General features: G+C 41.0%; 1 long non-coding RNA gene across 1 annotated transcript; it reads left to right on the top strand.

Moving 5' to 3' along the window:
* The first annotated feature begins 4,687 nt into the window (after positions 1 to 4,687).
* LOC118885023 lies at positions 4,688 to 13,759 on the top strand. The gene is made up of 3 exons (XR_005017430.1): positions 4,688 to 4,791; positions 12,913 to 13,039; positions 13,676 to 13,759. It is a non-coding gene; the product is annotated as an uncharacterized LOC118885023 (long non-coding RNA).
* The last annotated feature ends 233 nt before the right edge of the window (positions 13,760 to 13,992 follow it).

Below are 13,992 nucleotides of genomic sequence, written 5' to 3'. Positions count from 1 at the left end.
GCATTTATTTTTGCTTCCTCCAGAAACTTCAAGTTATGTAAATGGGAGAGTGGGACAATATAAACTCACAAGAAAAAAAAGAATTGGTATAATTGATGAGTTATGTCAACATAGTTTTCAAAGGTGGCAAGCAGAAGCAAGACTGTTAGCTAACAGCAGAACCAAGTAGCTCAAATAAAAGTGCACACAGAAAACAGTGCAATGAAAATAAGCTATAAACAAATCACTACAACAACTCATGGACTGGAGAAACCAAATGTCTCAAAAGGTGGTTAAAGCATGGAGCTGAAAAAAGGACTTACAAGTAGTTTCAAACTCAGCACCCCCAACCCCATTTAAGCCAAGTGATTACCACCTGTGGTAGTTCTGAACCATGTCCACAAATTTTTTATACTCTCCCTGGCCCCTGCCTTGAGTGTGGGCTGGACTTAGTGACTCACCTGTAATGAACAGATTATGGTGGAAGTGATGGGATGAGACCTTTGAACCTAGATCATAAAAGGTACTCTGGTCTTTCTTGTATCACTTGCTCTTGGGGTAATCTATTAAGCCAGTTGTTGGGGTAATCTATTAAGCCAGTCGTTAGGGCACTAAGGCAGCCCTGTGGTGAGGCCCAGGTAACAAGGAACTGAAGCTTTCTGACAATAGCCAGCAAGGAACTACTAAAAACCATGTGAATGAGCCATCTACCTTGGAAGCAAATGTTCCAGTCCCAGTCAAGTCTGGCCAGCAGGTTGACTGCAACCTCACAAGAGACCCTGAGCTGGAATCACCCAGCTAAGCTATTTCCAGATTTGTGACCCTCAGAAACTGTTTCAGAGAATAAATATTTGTTGTTTTAAGCTGCTACATTGTAGGGCAATTTGTTATGCAGAAATAGATAATACACTACCACACCATCCAGGCAAAGAATAGAATATTTATTCCCTAGAGAAATTGAATCAGGGAAGCTTTAGACACAAGGATATGAAGAAAAGCAGATGGCAGAGGCACCATGCTGAAATCAGGGGATTAAAAAAATAGTGGAATGTAAATCAACTATACTTTAATAAAAAATTATAATAAAAAATAAATGGGGGACTTCCCTGGTGGTGCAATGGTTAAGAATCCACCTGCCAATGCAGGGGACACGGGTTCGAGCCCTGGTCCAGGAAGATCCCACATCCTCAGAGCAACTAAGCCGGTGCACCACAATTACTGAGCCTGCACTCTAGAGCCTGCGAGCCACAACTACCGAGCCCGTGTGCCACAACTACTGAAGCCTGCGCACCTAGAGCCTGTGCTCCGCAATAAGAGAAGCCACTAGCACCGCAACGAAGAGTAGCCTCTGCTCGCCGCAACTAGAGAAAGCCCACACGAAGCAACGAAGACCCAATGCAGCCAAAAATAAATAAATAAATAAATTTAAAAAAATAAATAAAATATAAATGGTGGGACCTCATCACTATTGGACCCTCAAAATTCTGGCAGTCAAGAGGTGAGAAGGCTCTTCTCTGGAGAAACGGAATAGCCTAGGAGAAAAGCTATAATATTAACATTTTGGGGCTGACAAAGAAATGTCTGAAATCTATACTGAAGTTCACAAGTTGACAAGCCCTATCTATCTACCTATTGTTATTATATTAAATCCCTCCCCCGACCCCTCTTGAATTCTTTTGGCTGGTCTAATAATTTAATTGACTCAAGACAGATTAACAGGAGAAAAAAAAAACAATTTAATTTATATGCATGAAAGTCTCATAGAAATGGGACCCCTGACAAAGAAACAATTATTTGTGAAGATTTAACAAAAGGGCCTTGTGCTTGGCGGAGCAGACTAACGAAGCAGTAAAAAAGTTCGTTTATACAGCTTTCTTAGCCTTGAATTCCCTCACTCTGGTGATAAGGATGGTTTTTATTCTCTTGGTATAGGGAGGATAGTTTTACATGGGAGATTTATTTCCTGCTTTCAGGGGAAAGAAGGGGGTCAGAGTGTTTTTTATATCATTTTTCCCCACTAGCTGTTTCTCAAGTAACTTTAATTCAAAACAATCAATATGCCATTGTGGCATTTCTTGGGGTGGCCTGTTTTGAGGCCCAACAACAGTCGTCTTTTTAGCACATTATTAATAAATGATGAATGGACAGTAATAATCAACAAACTAGGAAAAGCCTAGCAATATGTAAATGTAAACCTAGTAATATGAAAGACAGATGAAAACAATAAAAAAAAAGAACTAAGGAAATGAATACAGTTAAGGAAGAGAAAAATACACACACAGGAAAAAGCCACCCAAAATCCCCCTACAGTAGCACCAAGAGGTAAGAGGAGATCTTATATCCAGGAAACAATTAACATGTATATAAAAACTGCTCTTGGAAATTAAAAATAAAATACCTATTATTAAAAATTTAATAGCAGATATAGGAAAGAGTTGTGGAAATCACTCAGTTGTAGGGGGAAAAAAAGTTAAAAAATAAGGTAATAAAAAATGAGAAAGATAACAGATAAAATCAGGAATTTCAACATCCAGAAAGAGAAGGTTCCAGAAAGAGAGAGGAGAAAACTGAATGGAGGAAAATTTCAGAAAATTTAAGATTTCTAGAAATATAGGTCACGATTCTTCAACATAAAGGGGTCCACTGAATACCCCATACAATGAACCAAAAAGACTCATACCAGAGTACACCTTTGTGAAGTTTCAGAAAACTAGGTGTGAAGAGAAGTATTTAAGAATGCTTCTAAAGAGAAAGAAGAACAACAAAATACAAATCAAATTGTCATCATACTTTAAGATAAAAACTGTAAGCTAGAAGACAATGGTATAATTCAAAATTCTAAGGGAAAATTATATCCAACCTAAAATTCCAAACCTAGTTAAGCTATCATCCAAAAGAGGTTAGAATAAAGACGTTTTTAGACTTGTAAGGGCCCCAAAATTGTATTCCAAATTAATCTTTCTCAAGGTGCTAATGGAGGATTTTTTAAAAAATAAAAATGTGAGACTAAATCAAGAAAAAAAGAAGACATAAGCTCCAGGAAACCAGTAATTCAACATAAGAGGTGAAGGAAATTCCCAAGATGGTCATGTGCTAGTTATTCATTTATTGTGTTTCAGTCCCACACTGAACCTTCTATATGGTTCTCTGTAATGTTGGGATTGGGACTCTGCACACTACATTTCCCAGGCTCCTTTGCCAGCTGGCTTCTTTTTATTTATTCACTGATAAATCGAACATACTCATTAATTAACTCTACAGTGGAGAAATCTTAAGGACACCATTTAAACTGTAAGTAATAAAACCTGGGGCTTTCCTGGTGGTCCAGTGTTTAAGACTCTGCGCTCCCCATGCAGGGGGCACGGGTTCCTTCCCTGGTCCGGGAACTAAGATCTGGGGGCGGGGGGGGGGGAAGTTAACATTACCAGTAATGGAACATATTGACATTGCGTGTCTCCTGATAAAATAAACCAAGAAGAGCATAGCATCATTTATGGGATTTTCCTCCCCAAAATGTATAAACGATCAGGACACATCAGGTAAACCCAAATTGAAGAACATTATACAAAATAACTAATCTGTACTCTTTGAAAATGTTAAGATTGTGAACAGGTGGAATAAACAGAAAACAAATAGTAAGGTGGCAGATTTAAACCCAAATATTTTAGTAGTTTCACTGTAGAGAAGAGTGTCTATACTTGAGGGTCTGGGACAGATAAAACCAAGCATCTCGTAATAAATTACTTTGCAATCTTCCTTCTTGCTTTAAAAGCATGTTGAATTTTCATTCTAATCCATAGTAAAAGTGCCTATTTTAACATAACCCGTTAATGTTGTTTAGCATATAGTAGATTAAAAAAAATTCTGTCAACCTTCAAATAAAATTGATGCCCCATAAAGATACCCTCTTTTATCATTTTACAAAAGCCTAACAGGAGGCTCAGAGGTTAATTTCTGTTACACATATACAAGCCTGGTCTCCCAAACAGGTGACCCACATTCACATACACACAACACCCAGTCACACCTGCGGTCACAACTCAGCATCTTCAGCATCCTCTGCCCCGCCCTCTTCCTCACCTGAGTGCGGAGACGCACGCGCGCACACAAACTCTTCAAGATCGTGATTTCTTCTCTGTCGCCTCTTCAATACAGTCCAGAAAGAAGATTAGGTCCCACATTCACTCTCACCCTGAGCGCTGCGCGGACCGAGGCCTGGACTCACCCGACGGACAAAGATGAAAAGTGTGTCATCCCCTCTGCATTCCGAGGGCGAACTAGAACCTCCAGAAATCTCCCGGGCCCGGCGGGTTGGGTCACGGGTGCCAGGACCAGCTGAGAAGAATCAGTTCACTTGCATTCTGGCCGATTGGCTGCTTTTCTGGCTTGAACTACATTTCCCAGAGGCTCTGCGACTCGGAGCTACTTAAGCCGCGAACTTGCGGTCTCACCTTTTGCTTACGGGCGATAACTGAGCTGCCAGAGATGGGTAGGACTGGCAACTCCAGCAGGTATGCCGGTTCCATCTGAGAACCGCTTGGCGTCCGGCCCTTGCGGTTCTGATTGGTGCGGAGAGGCGGTGGATGAGCGCAAACCTAGCTTCCGCGCTGAGCGGAATTGGGGGCCCGTTTTCAGCCTCTGGACTACATTTCCCAGAGAACTCCGCAGGCCCACGCTCTGTCCCGCGGGATTTCGCTGCTGCGTTTCGCAGCGGTGGGGCTGTTGGCTCCGCGGAGTTAGACGCCGAGGGGCCTTTGGAAGCCGGTGCAACTTAGCTACTTTGGACCAGACCGGAACTAGGGAAGGACTAGGGTGAGGAGTTGGGGCCCCGGCCTTTCGTGTCCGGAGCGAGAAGAGAGGAGATCGTGTGTGTGTGTGTGTAATTGTTACAGTGTGTCTTCGCAGTGTGATGGTGACAGTATGTGGTGATCACTCTGGGTGATGGAGTGGGGTGCTTGTGACTGTATGGGGTCCTTGTTCCCAGAAAGGGTATGTGATTGTTACTGCATTGTGCGCCATTGTGGGGGATGTAGAGGGCAGGTGACTTTGCATTTGGAACTGTGTGTCCCGGTAATGGGTGTGTGATTGTTTGAATGTGTGCAGCACCGTGTGCCTAGGATTTGGAGGTCTGAGACTGTGGTGTCAGGCGCCTGTGACTGTGCAGGTGCAACTAATATGACATTAGTGTGTGGGTGCGGGGAGTCCTGTGGCCGTGCGATAGAGACCTTGTGTGTCCCCTAGGTATTTATGTGGGATTATATGTAACCGGGTGACCTTGTATAGCACTATGTGTGCCATGGTGGGTGGGTTGTGATGCTGCAAGTGTGGCTTCACCACTCCATACCTAGGAGTCATTTGTGAGCCCATGATAGATTCTAGCTCTTTTCCTGTAACTGCATTGGGCTGGATTCTTCAGTCTTCCCTGACCTTCCTCTGTATGTGTGTGTGGGTGGAGAGGGGCTGGAGAAAGTGTGGGATCCCAAGAAAAGCTAAGTGTCCCATCAGTTTCTTCTTTTTTCCTCAGTTACCTCACTAAGAGGAAAGAATGGTTTTTGAACATCCAAAGGCCAAGATCAAAGTGCTTTGGGATTTTTTCTTTCTTCCCTGAAATCTCTGTTTTTCAAGGTATATATTTTTTTCCTCTTCTGACAATTCCTGACTACCAAAAGCCCATTCAAGAGACCTTATCCTTAGTACTTCCCATTTGGATACATAATGGAGGCCTTGGGGTTAGACCCAGAGACCCAGTTTCCTGTATGTCCCCTCCGTCTTAGTATTAATTTGGCAGTTTCTCCTGTGTGCCATATCTCCTCTAAGATCTCTGCTGGCCTAGTGAGGCAAAAACAAGAGGCTTCATCATAACAACTGAATTGTTGAAAATAAGATGAGTGCATATGTGGCACACACCACACCACACACCAAGCAAAAGCCATGCAATTTATGGGTTGGTTTTGGTTAGTCTCAGTCCAAACGGGTGATAAGATCTTTCACTTTGCCAATATTCTTGAAGTAGGAATGACATGGGGGCTTGATCAAAGAGTTCTATACCAATAGGACAAGGGATTTGCCAGGTAATTTGTGAGTAAATACTTGGGCCAGTTTCCAGGTCTATTTTGAATTAAATTCTCAAATGGTCCTCATTGGAGTTCTCAATCTGGAATCCATGGACTCCATCACCAGATATCTAAAGGGAAGGAGGGCTGGAATGAAATTCACTAAGGGTTACAAAAATGGTAGAACCACGGATAGATCTAAAAGCAGAGACTATAACACTTTGGGACAACCTTTGAGATAATAAAATCCAAAATTACTTTTCACAAATAGAGAAATTTTAAGTAAATCCCAATATAAGGTGGCATTTTATGCAGCTAAGTAAAAATATGTTTGAGATAGAACATATCCATTTTCATTATTATGACTAACATTAAGCAATTTAAAATAAATAGAAGGGCTTCCCTGGTGGCGCAGTGGGTAAGAATCCGCCTGCCAATGCAGGGGACACGGGTTCGAGCCCCGGTCTGGGAAGATCCCACATGCCGCGGAGCAACTAGGCCCGTGCGCCACAACTACTGAGCCTGCACTCTAGAGCCCGCGAGCCACAACTACTGAAGCCCGCATGCCTAGAGCCCGTGCTCCGCAACAAGAGAAGCCACTGCAGTGAGAAGCCCGTGCACCACAACGAAGAGTAGCCCCCGCTCGCTGCAACTAGAGAAAGCCCGCGCACAGCAACGAACACCCAACGCAGCCAAAAATAAATAAATAAAATTTAAAAATAAAATAAATAGAAAATACTCAAGAAATTGTTATAGTTAAATCTCCTCCCTAATTTTTTAGGAACAGAAGTTATTTGTAAAAGGGCCAAAGGAATGTGAGGTCCTCAGAATGAAGAAGCTTTAGAGCTGTCAACTGAAGCTCAGTAAATATCAAACCAATTCTTAGCTAGAGTCAAGCTCTTCAGAAGTTCCCTGGAGATTCACATGAAGGAAAATAGATGTCTTAAAGGGCAGATTATGAATAATAGGGGAAACTATTCTCAATTAGTAGAACTATGTTTCCTTACTTCTCTATTATCACATCCTTGAAGAAGTTCCTCTGGAAAGGATTTATCCATTTGGCCTCCACAGCCACTCATGGATTTGACCACATCCATGAATACTTCCTTCTTCTGAAATGACAAAAACCTTTTTCTTCTCCAGAGGGCCGTGCCCCCATAGTGCCCTGGTGGGGGTGGCCATGAAGGGGCAAAGAGGGGCTATAAGGTGATCAAAACATTGTAGGTGGACAGCATGTATCGAATTGCTTAGGCAATGCTGGACATTTTAAACTTCACATAGCACTTAATTAGATTATCAAACATCCACAGTTTGGAATTCTAGCTAGACTTAATTTATTATTGGGAGCAAGGGGGGGCAGTTCCAGATAGTGGAGAGAAAGGTGATAGGCCTCTGCCCAGCTGAGTGAGGGCGACTCGGAACTTGAAAGCCTTGCATGTAAAAGTTCAGCTGGTCCTCATCTAGGCCACCCGCATCTCTCCTTTGATGTTGCAACAGCCTATTAACTGATCCCCCTACTTCTTTCATTGCCTGCCTAACATTCCTTCTTAACACAGCGGCCAGGGTGATTCTTCCAAAATGTAGGTCATCACTCCCTGGCTTAAAACTTTCCGTGGCTGCCCATCTCACTCAGAGTAAAAACCAAAGTTTCTACAATGGCTTACACAGCCCAGTGTAATCTGGCTCTCGGCTGCCTCTCTGACTTGATTTTCTATATATTTTTAGGTAACTTAATTCTACCCCCTCTGCTTTTGAACTTGCCGATTCCCCTGCCTGGCATTTTCTTGCTCCTGATATCTGCATCACTTACTGTTTCACTTCTTCAAGACTTTGCTCAGCTGTCACCAAATTGGAAAAGCCTTCTTTGACCACCCTACATAGAATAGCATCTCAACCAGTGCACTTCCTATCTCCCTTATACTGTTTTATTTTTTCATAGCTCTTATTACCATTTTTTAACAGATATAATTGACGTAAAACATATTAGTTTCAGGTGTAAAACATAATGATTCAATATATGTATATATTATGAAATGATCACCTCAGAAAGTCTAGTTAACATCCATCACTGCAGATAGTTACAGACTTTTTTCTTGTGATGGGAACTTTTAAGATCTAATCTCTTAGCAACTTTCAATATATAATATAATATTATTAACTATAGTCACCATGTTGTACATTACATCCCCAGGACTTATTTACTTTATAACTGGAAGTTTGTACCTTCTGACCACCTTCACCCATTTTTGCTGCCCCTGCCCCACCTCTGGCAACCACCAATCTAGTCTCTGCATCTATGAATTTGGTTTTTTGTTTTGTTTTGTTTTTAGATTCCACATATAAGTGAGATCATATGGTATTTGTCTTTCTCTGTCTTACTTCACTTAGCGTAATGCCCTCAAGGTCCATCCATGTTGTTGCAAATGGCGAAATTTCATTCTTTTTTATGGCTGAATAACATTCGTGTGTGTGTGTGTGTGTGTGTGTGTGTGTGTGTGTGTCTATCACAATTTCTTTATCCATTGATTCACTGATGGACACTTAGGTTGCTTCCACGTCTTGGCTATTGTAAGTAATGCTGCTATGAACATGTGGATGCATGTATCTTTTCAAGTTAGTGTTTCTGTTTTCTTCAAATAAATACCCAGAAGTGGAATTGCTTGATCATATGGTAATTAAAAAAAAACCTTTTTGAGGAACCTCCATACTGTTTTCCATAATGGCTGTGCCAATTTACATTCTCATCAATGATGCACAAGGGCTCCCTTTTCTCCACATCCTCACCAACACTTGTTATTTGTTGCTGTTGTTTTTTTTTTTAACATTTTATTTTTAATTTTTTATAAATGTATTTATTTACTTATTTTTATTTTTGGGTGTGTTGGGTCTTCGTTTCTGCGCGAGGGCTTTCTCCAGTTGTGGCGAGCGGGGGCCACTCTTCATCGTGGTGCACGGGCCTCTCACTGTCGCGGCCTCTCTTGTTGCGGAGCACAGGCTCCAGACGTGCAAGCTCAGCAGTTGTGGCTCACGGGCCTAGTTGCTCCGCGGCATGTGGGATCTTCCCAGACCAGGGCTCGAACCCGTGTCCCCTGCACTGGCAGGCATACTCTCAACCACTGTGCCACCAGGGAAGCCCTTGTTGTTTTTTTAACAGTAGCCATTCTAATAGGTGTGTGAGGTGAAATCTCATTTTTTTTTAATAAAGCATTTTTTAAAAAGTTTATTTATTTATTTATTTGTTTTGGCTGTGCTGGGTCTTCGTTGCGGCGCACGGGCTTTCTCTAGTTGCAGAGAGCCGGGGCTACTCTTCGTTGCGGTGTGCGGGCTTCTCATTGCAGTGGCTTCTCTTGTTACGGAGCACAGGCTCTAGGCACATAGGCTTCAGTAGTTGTGGCACGCAGCCTCAGCAGTTGTGGCTCGCGGGCTCTAGAGCACAGGCTCAGTAGTTGTGGTGCACGGGCTTAGTTGCTCTGCGGCATGTGGGATCTTCCCGGACCAGGGCTCAAACCCGTGTACCCTGCTTTGGTAGGCGGATTCTTAAACACTGCACCACCAGGGAAGTCCCAACATTTCTTTTCTTTATCTAGAGACTTCCTTGCCCAACTGAGCTTCATCTATGAACCCATCTCAGGTCCTCCCATTCTGTTAGGGAGCGAGTGATGGCACCCAGCAGCAGGGTCTTGTCCCTTAGTATCCCATTCTTTTCTTTTTTCTTTTTTTTCTTTATTGAAGTATAGTTGATGTACAATATGATATGTTACAGGTGTACAACATGATTCACAATTTTTAAAGGTTATACTCCATTTATAGTTATTAATATTGGCTATATTTCCTGTGTTGTAAAATATAGCCTTGTAGCTTATTTTACACATAATAGTTTGTACCTCTTAATCCCCTACCCCTATATTATCCTTCCTCCCTTCCCTCTCCCCCACTGATAACCACTAATTTGTTCTCTATATCTGTAAGTCTGCTTTTTTTTTATTATATTCACTAGTTTGCTGTATTTTTTAGATTCCACATATGAGTGATATCCTACAGTATTTGTCTTTCTCTGTCCGACTTATTTCACTTAGCATAATACCCTCCAAGTCCATCCATGTTGTTGCAAATGGTAAGATTTCGTTCTTTTTTATGGCTGAGTAGTATTCCAGTGTGTGTGTGTGTGTGTGTGTGTGTGTGTGTGTGTGTGTGTGTGTATGTGTATGTCCATTGACAGATGAATGGATAAAGAAGATGAGGTATGTGTATATATGTATATAATAGTGTTGCTATGAACACTGGAGTACATGTATATTTTCGAATTAGAGTTTTCATCTTTTCCAGATATATGCCCAGGAGTGGGACTGCTGGATCATATGGCCACTCTATTTTTAGTTTTTTGAGGAACCTCCATACTGTTTTCCATAGTGGCTGTACCAGTTTACATTCCCACCAACAATGTAGGAGGGTTCCCTTTTCTCCACACCCTCTCCAGCATTTGTTATTTGTAGATTTTTAAAATTATGGTGTGAGGTGATTCCTCATTGTAGTTTTGATTTGCATTTCTCTAATAATTAGCAATGTTGAGCATCTTTTCATGTGCCCGTTGGCCATCTGTATGTCTTCTTTGGAGAAATGTCTATTTAGGTCTTCTGTCCATTTTTTGACTGGGTTTTTTGTTGTTGTTGTTGTTGTTGAGTTGTGTGAGCTGTTTGTATATTTTGGAAATTAAGCCCTTGTTGGTTGCATCATTTGCAAATATTTTCTCCCAGTCTGTACGCTGTTTTTTTAATTTAGTTTGTGGTTTCCTTTACCGTACAAAAACTTATAAGTTTGATTAGGTCCCATTTATTTATTTTTGCTTTTATTTTTATTGCCTTGGGAGACTGACCTAAGAAAACATTGGTACAATTTATGTCAGAGAATGTTTTGCCTGTGTTCTCTTCTAGGAGTTTTATGGTGTCCTGTCTTATATTTAAGACTTAGCCATTTTGTATCTCATTGTGGTTTTGATTTGCATTTCCCCTATGGTTAGCCGATGTTGAGCATTCTTTCATGTGCCTGTTGGTCATCTTCACGTCTTTGGAAAAATGTCTATTCACTTCTTCTGCCCATTTTTTAATCGGCTTTTTTTTTTTTAAATGTTGAGTTCTATGAGCTGTTTATATATTTTGGATATTTACTCCTTATTGCTCATATCATTTACAAATATTTTCTCCCATTCCATAGGTTGTCTTTTCGTTTTGTCGATGGTTTCCTTTGCTGTGCAAAAGCTTTTAAATTTAATTAGGTCACATTTGTTTATTTTGCTTTTATTTCCTTTGCTTTAGGAGACAGATCCAAAAAAATACTGCTCTGATTTATGTCAAAGAGCGTTCTGCCTCTGTTTTCCTCTAGGAGTTTTATGGTTTCTGGTCTTACATTTAGGTCTTAATCCATTTTGAGTTTATATTTGTAAATGGTATAGGAGAATGTTCTAAATTCATTCTTTTACATGGAGCTGTTCAGTTTTCCCATCACCATTTGTTGAAGAGACTGTCTTTTCTCCATTGTATATTCTTGCCTCCTTTGTCGTAGATTAATTGACCATAAATGTGTGCGCTCTTTTTTCTGTTCTAGCATCCCACTCTTTTCTAACAGTGTTCCCATTTGTGTGCAGTGCTCTATGATGGAGCCTAAATACATTCCACTGGGCCTCCCATATCAGAATTGTGGGTTTTTTTTTTTTTTTTTGATTCAGAATTATGGTTTAATGAAGTGGAAATGATTGTTGAATGGGATAACTCATCTTCACAGGCCTGTTTATTTTTTGTTAAGTTTTGAGTTCCCCTTTAAAAAAAATATGAAGTATTTCTTACCACAAAAGAATAATAGAACACTCATGTACTTAACACATAGAATAGGAAGGCCTATTGAAGACCCTTTTGTACCCTGCCTTCCCTCTCAAAGTGTAACCTGTATAGAAAATTTTGTAGTCATCATTCTCTTGCTTTTCACAATTGTTTTGCTATTTATCCCTAAACAATATACTGTTAGCTTTTCTATAGTTTTGAACTTTTTAACAAGTAAGACTAGCCAGATGCATAAGTTTTTGAGAATTTTAGACTTTCAAAGCTGTAAAGGAACTTAGAGATCTTGTTCAATCTCAATATCCAAAATAATGGAATGGTTATGTCTTGCCTTCCTAAGATGAAAGATACATTCAGTTAAAAAGAGTTTCTTAAAGAACTTGCATTATAAGGAAAAATACTTATGATACTTTCTGAAAATGATGATTCTTAGTATTTGGTGTACACTTTAATTAGATCGAAGTCCTATTATGTGCAATAGAGGTTTTGCTTGTTTGTTTGGTAAATATTTTAGAGAGATTCTGACTTTTTCCTTTAAGAAGTAAGAAAAAAAAAAAAAGGGAAAGGAGGAGCTTATATTTAAGAGTTTATTGTAAGTAGTAATTAGCATGTCAGATGTTCACTATACAGTTCTTTCAACTTTCTGTATGTTTGAAAATTTCCACAATAAAAATATTGGTAAGTCAGGGATGATCATTAAAATAAATAGTAATTTTCCAGGCCTACAGGTTGCTGTGTGTTTTTCTACTCTATTTCATTATTTGGGAAACTGTAAATAAATGTGTGTTTTGTTCATTCCTAGCCCTAGCCTTGGGATAATGGGAATGTCTCACTGTATGAAGGAGGTTTGTCTACAGCAATAGGAATATTCAAGAAGATGGAGGCACTTTGTTCTAATTATACTAATTTTTTTTACTCTGCCCTATCTTTGGCTTAGCCCATTTGCTCAGTGTATTTTCTCCATCCCTCAGTGTCCTTTTCCATCTCTTCTTTCATCTGAAAAACATTTCCTTTAATTTTAACTGGACTACATGGTTTTGTCATTTTAGGGGTTGGTGATGTTCAGGGATGTGGCTGTAGACTTCTCTCAGGAGGAGTGGGAATGCCTGGACTCTACTCAGAGGGATTTATATAGAGATGTAATGATGGAGAATTACAGCAACCTGGTCTTACTAGGTAAGGATTTCTTTTATTTATTTATTTAATTTACTTTTGGCTGCACTGGGTCTTCGTTGCTGTGTTGTGGGCTCTCTCTAGTGGCGAGCGGGGGCTACTCTTCATTGTGGTGCACGGGCTTCTCATTGCGGTGGCTTCTCTTGTTGCAGAGCATGGGCTCTAGGTGCGTGGGCTTCAGTAGTTGTGGCACGCAGCCTCAGTAGTTGTGGCACTCAGGCTCAGTAGTTGTGGCACACGGGCTCTAGACCACAGGCTCGGTATTTATGGTGCACGGGCTTAGCTGCTCCGTGGCATGTGGGATCTTCCCAGACCAGGGATCGAACCTGTGTCCCCTGCATTGGCAGGTGGATTCTCAACCACTGTGCCACCAGGGAAGTCCTAGGTAAGGATTTCTATTCCCAAATAACTTGTGAATTTTGGGTGTATTTTCAGTTGTCTGGGTGGATTTCTACCTATTTCCTTGGGAATTATTTTGTACATTGTAGATTCGGAGATGAGCAGCACTTTGTGGTACCTTTATCTTCTCCTTGCTTTACACCTTCCTCTTGTCCTTCATGTTGTTGCCTGTTTTCTTGAGGACTGGGTTTGAATTCAGGAACAGCATGATTATGTCTTCTTATTTTTTCTTACAAACAGGACTCTCTATTCCTAAGCCTGATGTGATTTTCTTATTAGAGCAAGGGAAAGAGCCCTGGATTTTTTCAAGGAACATGGTGGGAGGATGGTGCCCAGGTGAGTAGATTGAACAGGTAGGGAAAGGCACTGCAGTTAAGAACCCAGCTGGTGGGACTTCCTTGGTGGTCCAGTGGGTAAGACTCTGCTCTCCCAATGCAGGGGGCCCAGGTTCGATCCCTGGTTGGGGAGTTAGATCCCGCATGCATGCCGCAGCCAAAAAGTCTGCATGCCGCAACTAAAAATCTTGCATGCTGCACCTAAAGATCCTGCATGCCGCC

The sequence above is a fragment of the Balaenoptera musculus genome, chromosome 19, assembly GCF_009873245.2.
Source record: "Balaenoptera musculus isolate JJ_BM4_2016_0621 chromosome 19, mBalMus1.pri.v3, whole genome shotgun sequence".
Lineage (NCBI taxonomy): Eukaryota > Metazoa > Chordata > Mammalia > Artiodactyla > Balaenopteridae > Balaenoptera > Balaenoptera musculus.
Note: the sequence above shows the minus strand (reverse complement) of the source record. Positions and strands in the feature narration are given on the sequence as shown.